We start from the raw sequence: 12,393 nt of genomic DNA on the forward strand, positions 1-12,393 counted from the left end.
GCCGCCGGGTTGCTAGGAGACCGGAGCCGGCGCGCGCACGTCCCGCAGGCCCGCGGAGGCGGGCTGTCGGCCGGGGAGAGCCGGGCGGGCGGGGCGAGGGGGCCGCGGGGAGGAAGCTAACGGCAGAACCGTGAGGAGGCGCCGGGGCGGGCGCCCGAGCCTCACGCCTGCCTGCCGTCCTAGCTACGCAGGGCGGAGGGCTGGGGCCCGCGGTTCACAGCCAGCCCCGCCGGAGAGGCCGTGACTCCGATCTCCGGAGAACCACCAGAAAACCGGAAGTGGCGCTGCGGCTCCAGGGTGGAGCGCTGGCTCGGAGGGGGACGGCCGGGAGACGCGCACGCGCACGCACGCACGCACGCGCACTCACAAAGCCAGAAGTAGAGCCGCGGCTCGAGTAGAGTGCTGACCTTGAGCAAAACAGCTCCGGGAGCCGGGCGCTGGTGGCTCACGCCTGTAATCCTAGCTACTCAGGAGGCTGAGACCTGAGGATCGCGGTTCAAAGCCAGCCCGGGCAGGAGAGACCGTGAGACTCCTATCTCCAATAAACCACCGGCGCTGTAGCTCAAGTGGAGAGCTCTCGCCTTGAGCTGGAGAGCTGAGGGACAGCGCCCAGGCCCAGAGTTCAAGACCCACGACCGACAAAAAAAAAAAAACAGCTCCGGGGCCGGACCCAGGCCGGGCCGGACCCAGGCCGGGCCGGACCCAGGCCGAGGCGGACCCAGGCCGAGGAGGACCCAGGCCGGGCCGGACCCAGGCCGAGGCGGACCCAGGCCGAGCCCGGGCCCAGGCCGAGGCGGACCCAGGCCGAGGAGGACCCAGGCCGAGCCCGGGCCCCCGCGCCCGCCTCCCGCCCGCCCTCGAGACCAAGTGGGGCTGTGGGCTCCCACCCTAGACCTTAGAGGCGGTTCCTTCTCAACAGGTGCTGCTTTAGCCTCTAGAACACAGTACTTCACTGTGGGTGTGGAAGGGGCCGTGCCCCAAGACGCGGGAGGCAAAGGTGAATTAACACGCACGGTGCCCTCTGCTCCCTCGCTCCCGGCTCTCACCTCCTCCCAGGACTTGTATTTTTCACTTTCATCCCTGTCCAGTCAAAGAGGAACTTTTTTTGGGGGGGGGGGTCGGTCACGGGGCCTGGGCGCTGACCCTCAGCTCTTCAGCTCAGGGCGAGCGCTCTAGGCTTCAGCCACAGCGCCACTTCCGGTTTTCTAGTGGTTTTTATTGGAGGTAAGAGTCTCACGGGGGGCTGGGAAGGTGGCTCAGAGCGCTTGCCTTGCATGCATGAGGCCCTGGGTTCGATTCCTCAGCACCACATAAGCAAAAAGAAAAAAGCCTCCCGGAAGTGGCGCTGTGGCTCAAGTGGTAAAGCGCTAGCAGGACAGCGCCCAGACCCAGAGTTCAGGCCCCACGACCGCCCCCCCCCAAAAAAAAAAGTCTCGCGGACTTTCCTGTCTGGGCTGGCTTTGAACCTCGATCTTCAGATCTCAGCCTCCTGAGTAGCTAGGATGACAGGCGTGAGCCACCAGCATCCAGCTCAAAGAGGAACTTTTGAAGACAGAGTCCAGATAAAGAGCTTTGAAACAGCAGTAGTGCAAGAACTAATGACTAGTGTATTGGAAGTGGTTCTCAGATAATTTCACAGGGAAGGGGCATGCACATATTTCAGGAATGCACACAGGTCAGTAGGCCTTTATTGCCTGCATTTGGAAGATCTTTTGATAATGATTCCATTTTGGGGCTAATGTTCACATATATTTGTAAATACCAAAAGCCACTTCTATTCTGAATACGTGAAGAGGTGAATTGTTTGGTGTATGAGTTCTATCTCAATAACACTATTATTCTGGCCATGATTTCAGCTTGCCTGTGTCACAGCATGAGTGAAGAGGAAATACAAAGGAAATTTAAAATGGATGAAACTGTAAGGTCCCTGAGAAAAATACTAAGCTTCCCAACTCTTGGTGGGGGTGGAGTGTTGGGCCCTGTAGACCAGACCTCTAAGGCTAGGAAATTCTCACAGGCAATCTCAGTAAGTACTCAAACCCGACCTGCTAATGTTGGGGTTCTCACCCTACCCACAACTCACTTTCAGTCTAGTCAAAGCATAATATACTTAAACTGTTTTTGCTGCCACACATTAAGCAAAGCAGGAAAAAAGCTTTGCATCCCTTTGCTCTAAGCTATTCTCTCACACTTTGATGACCTTCAGGTCCAGAAAAAACAGGACTGATCTATAACATCCATGTGACAAAGGACTGAAACTATCTGTAAGGTTGGCCAAAAGGAGACAGCCCCCTGGTTCAGGCAGAAAAGAATTTATGAGGGGGGAGGGGGAGCAAACTGCTGGCCTGCTCCAGAGCAGGCGTGCAGAGGAGAGGAGAGAAGAGGAAAAGGTGGGTGAGAGGGAAAAGGCTTTGCAGGAGCGGCACCCCATGTGGGGCCGATGATGATGGTCGGACTGCACCCCAAAGCACAGGGCGCCTCTCCCGAGAACCAACTTCCTCCTAATCAGTGAGGGACTGGAGAACCAGAGCTGAGATCAGAGCTGACACAGGACCACGCTCTCAACACCCCTTGTCCCGGATTCCGCTCCCGAGTGACAACTTGTCCAGTAGCAAACTTTCTCTGCCATCACTTCACCACACGCGGCCTCTGGCCTGGACTCCCAAGGAGAGAGGAAAGGCTAGGTCCCCGGAAGCCTCCCGTCCTTGTGGGGGTGGACAGCAGGTAGCCCTGCCAGAGATCCCTGTGCCGGCCAGGTACCTGACAGTCAGGGAAGGCCCCAGCCCCCCGGCCCAGTCCCCCGACCTCCCCCCGGGCCCTGTCCCCCAGTCCCCCGGCCCAGTCCCCCAACAACCCCCTGGCCCAGTCCCCAACAACCCCCTGGCCCAGTCCCCAACAACCCCCTGGCCCTGTCCCCAACCCCCTGGCCCAGTCCCCCGACCTCCCCCCTGGCCCTGTCCCCAGCCCCCTGGCCCAGTCCCCCGACCTCCCCCCCGGCCCTGTCCCCAGCCCCCCGGCCCAGTCCCCCAACAAACCCCTGGCCCAGTCCCCAACAACCCCCCGGCCCTGTCCCCAGCCCCCTGGCCCAGTCCCCCGACCTCCCCCCTGGCCCTGTCCCCTGACCCTCCCCCCCCCCCCCGGCCCTGTCCCCCAGCCCCCAGCCCTGTCCCCTGGTGCCCCAGCGCCCGGGCCCTATTCCCCAGCCCTTCGGCGCCCTGGCCCTGACCCCTGGCCCCCGTCCCCCGTCCCTGTCCTCTGGTCCCCCGCCCTATCCCCCAGCCCCTCGGCGCCCCGGCCCTGGCCCCTGGCCCTGTCCCCCATCCCCCGGCCCTGTCCCCTGGCCCTGTTCCCCGGCCCCTAGCCCCCGGCCCTGGCCCCCAGCCCCCAGCCCTGGCCCCCGGCCCCCGGCCCCCAGCCCTGTCCCCCAGCCCCCCCGGCTCTGGCCCCCGGTACCCTGGCCCTGTTCCCCAGCCCTGGCCCCCGGTGCCCCGGCCCTGGCCCCCGGTGCCCCGGCCCTGGCCCCCGGCCCCCGGCTCTGGTCCCCGGCCCCCGGCCCTGGCCCCCAGACCCCGGCCCCGGCCCCCGGCCCCTTGCCCCCGGCCCCGGCCCCTTGCCCCCGGCCCTGGCCCCCGGCCCCCGGTCCCCGGCCCTGGCCCCCGGCCCCCGGCTCTGGCCCCCAGTGCCCCGGCCCTGGCCCCCGGCCCCCGGTCCCCGGCTCTGGCCCCCAGCCCCCGGCCCCCGGCTCTGGCCCCCAGCCCCCGGCCCTGGCCCCCGGCCCCCGGCCCTGGCCCCCGGCCCCCGGCCCTGGCCCCCGGCCCCCGGCCCTGGCCCCCGGTGCCCCGGCCCTGGCCCCCGGTGCCCTGGCCCCCGGCCCCCAGCCCCCGGCCCTGGCTCCCGGCCCTGGCCCCCGGTGCCCTGGCCCCCAGCCCCCGGCCCTGGCCCCCGGCCCTGGCCCCCGGCCCCCGGCCCTGGCCCCCGGTCCCTGGCCCCCAGCCCCCGGCCCTGGCCCCCGGCCCTGGCCCCCGGTCCCTGGCCCCCAGCCCCCGGCCCTGGCCCCCGGTCCCCGGCCCTGGCCCCCGGTGCCCCGGCCCTGGCCCCCGGCTCTGGCCCCCGGTCCCCGGCCCTGGCCCCCGGTCCCCGGCCCTGGCCCCCGGCTCTGGCCCCCAGCCCCCGGCCCTGGCCCCCGGTCCCCGGCCCTGGCCCCCGGCTCTGGCCCCCGGCTCTGGCCCCCAGCCCCCGGCCCTGGCCCCCGGCCCTGGCCCCCGGTCCCTGGCCCCCAGCCCCCGGCCCTGGCTCCCGGCCCTGGCCCCCGGTGCCCTGGCCCCCAGCCCCCGGCCCTGGCCCCCGGCCCTGGCCCCCGGCCCCCGGCCCTGGCCCCCGGTCCCTGGCCCCCGGCCCTGGCCCCCGGCCCCCGGCCCTGGCCCCCGGTCCCTGGCCCCCAGCCCCCGGCCCTGGCCCCCGGTCCCCGGCCCTGGCCCCCGGTGCCCCGGCCCTGGCCCCCGGCTCTGGCCCCCGGTCCCCGGCCCTGGCCCCCGGTGCCCCGGCCCTGGCCCCCGGCTCTGGCCCCCGGTGCCTGGCCCTGGCCCCCGGTGCCCCGGCCCTGGCCCCTGGACCCCGGCTCTGGCCCCCGCCCCCAGGCCCCCGGCACCTGCCCAGCAGCTTCCCCTCCGCCCCAGCTAACAAGGGCACCGGCCCCCAGGCCTGGCTTCCAGCTTTATGGCCCTGGCAGGCGGGTGGAGGTCCTGGAGGGTGGGCGGGGGCGCGGGGTGAGTGGTACCCCCACTTCTTCCTCCCCGAAGGGCCGGGACTCCCCACACTGGCCCTCTGGCCCCTGGCCCGCCTCCTTCAGGTTCCCAGCTCCAGGGATGAAGACTTCGGGTGTGTTCCCAAGCCGGCTCCGCCCAGGCCCGGGTCTAAGCCAATCCGGCCCGCCGCAGCCTCTCCAGGGCCGTGGGGGTGGAGCCTAGGGCGTGGGGCGGCGCCAAGGCCTGAAGGGCGGAGCCTGGGGCTGTGGGGAGGAGCCTGAGTGTTGGGGGCGGGGCCTGATGTGGGGGCAGGGCCTATGGCCTGGGCGGAGCTTGAGGCTTAGGGGTGGAGCCTGGGAGCCGTGGGGCGGGGCCTGAGGCTCTGTGTAGGCGGAGCCTGGAGGCGGAAGTCAGGGTGGGGCATTGGAGGGGCCCTAGAGCGGCGCCAGGGCGGGCGCGTGCCCCTTCCCCCCAGCACCCCCTCCCGGGCCAGGCCTCAGACAGACCACATCACCACCAGCCCTGACTGCCTGGATTCAATTCTTCCTACATCTCCTCTAGAGGTACTGAGGCCTAGCAACAGAGAAGCCCGGACCTCTCCTGAGCCCTCCACCCGAGCTCCGCCAGGTGTTCTGCCCCCGGGCTCACTCCTGTCCCTGTGACCCCCGGGCTCACTCCTGTCCCTCCCTGTGACCCCTGGGCTCACTCCTGTCCCTCCCTGTGACCCCCGGGCTCACTCCTGTCCCTGTGACCCCCGGGCTCACTCCTGTCCCTGTGACCCCCGGGCTCACTCCTGTCCCTGTGACCCCCGGGCTCACTCCTGTCCCTGTGACCCCCGGGCTCACTCCTGTCCCTGTGACCCCCGGGCTCACTCCTGTCCCTGTGACCCCCGGGCTCACTCCTGTCCCTGTGACCCCCGGGCTCACTCCTGTCCCTGTGACCCCCGGGCTCACTCCTGTCCCTGTGACCCCCGGGCTCACTCCTGTCCCTGTGACCCCCGGGCTCACTCCTGTCCCTGTGACCCCCGGGCTCACTCCTGTCCCTGTGACCCCCGGGCTCACTCCTGTCCCTGTGACCCCCGGGCTCACTCCTGTCCCTCCCTGTGACCCCTGGGCTCACTCCTGTCCCTGTGACCCCTGGGCTCACTCCTGTCCCTGTGACCCCTGGGCTCACTCCTGTCCCTGTGACCCCTGGGCTCACTCCTGTCCTGTCCTGTCCCTGTGACCCCCGGGCTCACTCCTGCCTGTGACCCCTGGGCTCACTCCTGTCCCTGTGACCCCCGGGCTCACTCCTGTCCCTGTGACCCCCGGGCTCACTCCTGTCCCTGTGACCCCCGGGCTCACTCCTGTCCCTGTGACCCCCGGGCTCACTCCTGCCTGTGACCCCCGGGCTCACTCCTGTCCCTGTGACCCCTGGGCTCACTCCTGTCCCTCCCTGTGACCCCCGGGCTCACTCCTGTCCCTGTGACCCCTGGGCTCACTCCTGTCCCTGTGACCCCTGGGCTCACTCCTGTCCCTGTGACCCCTGGGCTCACTCCTGTCCCTCCCTGTGACCCCCGGGCTCACTCCTGCCTGTGACCCCCGGGCTCACTCCTGTCCCTGTGACCCCTGGGCTCACTCCTGTCCCTCCCTGTGACCCCCGGGCTCACTCCTGTCCCTGTGACCCCCGGGCTCACTCCTGTCCCTGTGACCCCTGGGCTCACTCCTGTCCCTCCCTGTGACCCCTGGGCTCACTCCTGTCCTGTCCTGTCCCTGTGACCCCTGGGCTCACTCCTGTCCCTGTGACCCCCGGGCTCACTCCTGCCTGTGACCCCCGGGCTCACTCCTGTCCCTGTGACCCCTGGGCTCACTCCTGTCCCTGTGACCCCTGGGCTCACTCCTGTCCCTCCCTGTGACCCCTGGGCTCACTCCTGTCCCTGTGACCCCTGGGCTCACTCCTGTCCCTGTGACCCCTGGGCTCACTCCTGTCCCTCCCTGTGACCCCTGGGCTCACTCCTGTCCCTGTGACCCCTGGGCTCACTCCTGTCCCTGTGACCCCTGGGCTCACTCCTGTCCCTGTGACCCCTGGGCTCACTCCTGTCCTGTCCCTCCCTGTGACCCCTGGGCTCACTCCTGTCCCTCCCTGTGACCCCTGGGCTCACTCCTGTCCCTCCCTGTGACCCCTGGGCTCACTCCTGTCCCTTTGTCCTGACCCTGGGCTCACTCCTGTCCTGTCCCTGCCCCTCCCTGCCTCTCCCACTGTGCCAGGGCCCCGTCCTCCTTGTCCAGCCCTCCTAGCACCTGGGAGGAGCCCTGAGACCGGAGGGTGGTGGCTCAGTTCCATGGGGGTGGGAGGAGCCACAGACTTGGGGATTCCCCTGGAGAAGGGATCCTGTCAGGACTCTGAGCTGCTGAGCCTCCTCACCTGGTCGGACGCCCAGGGACTTCGGGCAAGTCCCTGCTAACAGGGGAAACAGTGGTTTCCGGCCTTAGCCCAGACAGAATGGGACAAGGCTCAGGAGAGCAGGCCTAGGCGTGGAGCCCGGGCTCCCTTAGGCCTGAGTCACCGGACTCCCTTATGCCTGAGTCACTCGCATGGTGGAAACAGTAGGACTCTGGCAAATGTTTTCTAAAAATATCTTTGCAAGGGCTGGGAACGTGGCTCCGTGGTAAAGTGTTGGCCTCCCATGCATGAAGCTCTGGGTGTGATTCCTCAGTACCAAATACACAGAAAAAGCTGGAAATGGCACTGTGGCTCAGGTGGTAGAGCGCTAGCCTTGAGCTAAAGAGCTGAGGGACAGCGCCCAGGCCCTGAGTTCAAGTCCCAGGACAGGCAAAACAAACAAAACAACCAAACAAAACCATGCAAGGGAAGGAGAGGAGCAGTGAATTTGTAAAGAAGCAACGACTTGTTGTACTGGGGTAGGTCTGTAAAGGTGAGAGGATTACAGAAAACTCACACCACCGGGACTGCTACTGTGAGGTTTCTCAAGAAAATTAAACCCAGGACTGAGCTCCTAGGACAGGCCTCATCTCAGGCAAGCTCAGCCCGCCTGGGAGCGGGTCTTCCCAGCAGGCAGGGAAGGCCCAAGAGAGGGAGGAAGTAGGTGTTCCCCCTTTTGTAATACTTTTTTTTTTTTTTTTTGGTGGTGGTGGAGGTGGTGGAATGGGAGCTTGAACTCAGGGCCTTGTAGTTGCTAGACATGCACTCTATACCACCTGAGACATGATTCAGCCCCAGAATACATTTTCTTTGTGTGAGTATTTGGAGACACTCAGTGATATGAGGAGGTGCAGAGCCAGGTCTGAGTCTTGGTTCTGCCGTGTGCTGAATGTTAGCAGGGGACATAGTCTAGGAGGGAGGACTTTGGACAAGTAACTTCATTCAACACTTTTTTTTTTTTTTGCTGGGATGTTACCAAGCATTTATCTGCTCAGTTGAGATAATACTTCCCACATCCTAACATTTCTATGAGGAGCACATTAATCTAAAGTATGTGAGGTTTCCAGGAGCACTAATAGCTTAACACATAGCAACAGCTATTATAATAAATGCAAACAGATAATTGAAAACTTATCTTTGGAGACCTTTTGAACAAAACATACATTAATAATTGGCAAGGAGTTAGGTTACATAGAATTAAACTACTAAAGTAACAAAAAGTTCTGAAATTCTCTGTAGATGTTTGTATTGCGTTAATCTCACTGTATAATTTCCTTGATGTTTACATACACTAAAATAATATCGTTTATTAAAGCATACATTTTAGCAGGTGCCAGTGGCTCACACCTGTAATCCTCGCTACTCAGGGGGTTGAGATCTGAAGATCACAGCTCAAAGCCAGGGAAGTCTGTGAGACTCATCTCCATTTAAGTACCAAAGAAATGGAGCTATGGTTCAAGTGTAAATCTTGAGCACAAGAGTTGAGGGACAGTTCTCAGGCCCAGAGTTAAAGTCTTAGGACCAGCACAAAAAGAAAAAAAAAATAGTAGCAAAGGCATTAGCAAATACACATCTATTTTCATTGAGTTAGGCTAGTCATTCTCAGATTGTGGTGTATAGAAATCTAAGTAACAGCCGGGCGCTGGTGGCTCACGCCTGTAATCCTAGCTACTCAGGAGGCTGAGATTTGAGGATCACGGTTCAAAGCCAGCCCAGGCAGGAGAGACCGTGAGACTCCTATCTCCAATAAACCACCAGAAAAACCAGAAGTGGCGCTGTAGCTCAAGTGGTAGAGCGCTCGCCTTGAGCTGAAGAGCTGAGGGACGTGCCCAAGCCCAGAGTTCAAGCCCCACGACCGACAAAAAAAAAAAAAAAAAAAAAAAAGAAATCTAAGTAACTACCGGGCGCTGGTGGCTCATGCCTGTCATCCTAGCTACTCAGGAGGCTGAGATCTGAGGATCACAGTTCAAAGCCAGCCCAGACAGAAAAGTCCGTGAGACTCTTATCTCCAATTAACCACTAGAAAACTGGAAGTGGTGCTGTGGCTCAAGTGGTAGAGCACTCTCCTTGAGCTGAAGAGTGCAGGGACAGCACCCAAGCCCAGAGTTCAAGCCCCATGACCGACAAAAAAGAAAAAGAATAGAAAAGAAAAAAGAAATCTAAGTAACTCCTAAGATACTTTGAAACTGTTTTCCTAATAGCTGACAAAGAAAAATTGCTCTGTTGAGGAAGAGTGGAAGATACTGTGTTAAATGAATGAAATGAGCCTGCATTTCAAGGAAAAATGGTTGATAGCATTGGCTGCTAGTAGTAAGTCATTTAAGCTTTCATAGGAAATTTAGAATTTTGGAAAAACGTATGATTGCTGCCATGAACCATATTAGAGATTTGCCTGATAATCTCAGTGGTGCCAACAAATGTGTGTGTGTGTGCACATGTGTGCAAACGTGTTTGTGTTTTAAATGTTGTATAATGAAATTTGTTAGTTTTCAGATGATCTGTATAACTCAGCAAATGGTTGTTGGAAGTGTTAATTCTGGGCAGGGAGGCCCAGACCTTTCAAGTAAGAAAGAGAGCAGGGCCCTGGTGGCTCGTGCCTGTCATCCTAGCTACTCAGGAGGCTGAGATCGGAGGATCACGGTTCAAAGCCACCTGGGCAGGAAAGTCTGTGAGACTCTTATCTCCAATAAAGCACTAGATGCTGTGGCTCAAGTGGTAGAGCTTTCACATTGAGCTGAAGAGCTGAGGGACAGTGTCCAAGACCTGAGTTCAAGCTGAGAAAGAGAGAGAGGGAGAGGGAGAAGGAGAGAGAGATAGGGAGAGAGAGAGAGAGAGAGAGAGAGAGAGAGAGAGAGAGAGAGAGAGAGAGAGAGAGAGAGAGAGATTGAACTGCTCCTATTACACTTAGAAGACAAAGCAGGAGACTATGCCATGCCCACCATCCCGTCAGCCACACAGGCCTGTGGTCACAGGGGTGAAGGTTGCCAGAGGGAGTTTGCTTAGAGAGGACAGACAGAAAGACGAGCAAGGAGAGCAAAGGAAGCCGGAGTGTATCTGACCACTTGCCATGGTGCTGGCAGACACGGTCCAAGTCTCTGAGAGTATGGTACTGTGGCCAGACTTGATTGTAATTTAAAAAAAAAGAATTGGATTTATGGATCCTTCAGAGGGAGCCCGTGGGGATGCGTGGGGGAGGAGTCTGCGAGGAGGAGGCATCAGTGAGTGGACGCTGTCCCAGTCCACCCAGGTCCCTCCATTCAAGTGTCCCCAAAACTGGAAGAGACTGGCCAGAAGGTGTCGGGGATCCCTCTGGCACGAGGGTCCGTGGATGTCACCAGACACCCGGGGAGACGGTAGGAGGACTGCACAGCCAGCAGTGGTAGAGGTAGCGAGGGGGGGTCTGACCCGGGAGGGGCGGCCGGGAAGCAGGAGGCAGAGGGGGTCCGATGACCCCTGACACTGTCCTCTCCTGGGTTCTGGAACCAGATGTAAAACTTGCCGAAAGGAGACCGCCACAGGGTTCAGGCAGAAAAGAGTTTACCGGGAGAGCCAAACTGCCCGGCTGCAGCTTGAGTGAGTGGGGGGAGAGATTATTCAGGAAAGGGTGGGAGGGGACCTCAGCAAATGAGGAAGTGACCTTGGGGGGGGACCCCCACTGCCACTGCCCCACAGGGGTCAGGGACCAGTGGCCTGGTCGATACAGGTGCTGACAGGTTATGGGCTGCTGGGGGGCGGCGGGGGCGGGGGCGGGGGGCACGTGCAGTTTGCACAGAGCGAGAACAAAGGGAAGGGGCCATGATAAAGCAACAGTTTAACAAGAAAATAAAGTTTATAGGAAAGTGTATTTGTGGTATGAAGTTTCAAAGAAACAAAGTAGCATAAGGAAGAAACAAAGTAGCATAAGGAAGAAACAAAGTAGCATAAGGAAGAAGCAAAGTATATTTCTTTTCTTTTTTTTGCCAGAAGGACTGGAACTCAGGACCAGATGCTTTGCTCATTGGCTGGTGCTCTTTCTGACCTACTGAACCACACCTCCAAACCCACAGTTCACTAGTGAAGCAAACCAAAGTGTCAAGCACAAATCTACTCTTCTAGCACCTGAATGCATTTTATTATTTTTTTTTTGTCAGTCCTGGGGCTTGAACTCAGGGCCTGAGCACTGTCCCTGAACTTCTTTTGCTCAAAGTTAGCCATCTAGCAATTGGGCCTCAATGCCACTTCCGGCCTTTTCTGTGTATGTGGTGCTGAGGAATGGAACCCAGGGCCTCATGCATGCTAGGCAAGCGCTCTACCACTGAGCCACCTTCCCAGCCCTTTACTTCATCTTAATTTAGATGAGATAAAAATTTCATCCATTTACTTTTTTATTTAATAATAGACGTTTTTAATGTTCCCATGGATCCTTTGAGTGTGTGTGTGCATGTGTGTGCATGCACGTGTACACACATATCTGTGTGCACTTGTGTGCGGGTGTGTATGTGTGCACACGTGTGTGCACGCACGCATGTCCGTGTGTGCTGCGTGTGCATGTGTGCGTGCATGTGTGTGTGCGTGCACATGTGTATGTGCGTGTGTGTGCATGTACGTGTGTGCATGTGTATGTGTGTATGTGTGCACATATATGTGTGTGCGCGTGTGCACACGTGTGCATGTGAATGTGTGTATCTGTGTGTACATGTGTGTATGTGTGTGCGTGTCTGTGCGTGCGCATGCGTGTAGGCGCGCGTGTGAGTGTGTGTGCGTGTGCGCACGTGTGTGTTCGCATCTGTGCGCATGTGTGTGAGTGTGTACACGTGTGCGTGTTTATATGTGTGTTCGTGTGCATGCGTGTGTGTGCGCGTGCGTGTGGACCTCTGCACGTGCCTATGTGCGCGCGTGCGCGCGTGTGTATATGTGTGCGTGTGTGTGTGCATGTGTGTATGTGCACGTGTGTGTGCGTGTGTGCATGTACGCGTGTGTGTGTGCGCGTGCATGTGCACGCGCGCGTGTGTGCGGTGCCAGCACGAACGAGGACATGGACTCAGGCTCCGCACTGTCCTTTGGATTCTTCTGCTCCAGGCCAGTGCTCTTCCCCTTGAACCCAGCTCTGCTCCGCGCGTTGGTGGTTGATGGGAGGTAAGAGTCTCACAGGGTGGAGGGTGTGTGTGCTCTCCACAGCCACCTGCCCCGGTGCCCCCTCGGCTCTGTTCCCGCTGGCTGCCATGCAGGAGGGAGGCTGAGATTGCCA

This window comes from Dipodomys merriami, unplaced genomic scaffold (assembly GCF_024711535.1).
Source record: "Dipodomys merriami isolate MVZ:Mamm:240054 unplaced genomic scaffold, mDipMer1.0.p SCAF_78, whole genome shotgun sequence".
Lineage (NCBI taxonomy): Eukaryota > Metazoa > Chordata > Mammalia > Rodentia > Heteromyidae > Dipodomys > Dipodomys merriami.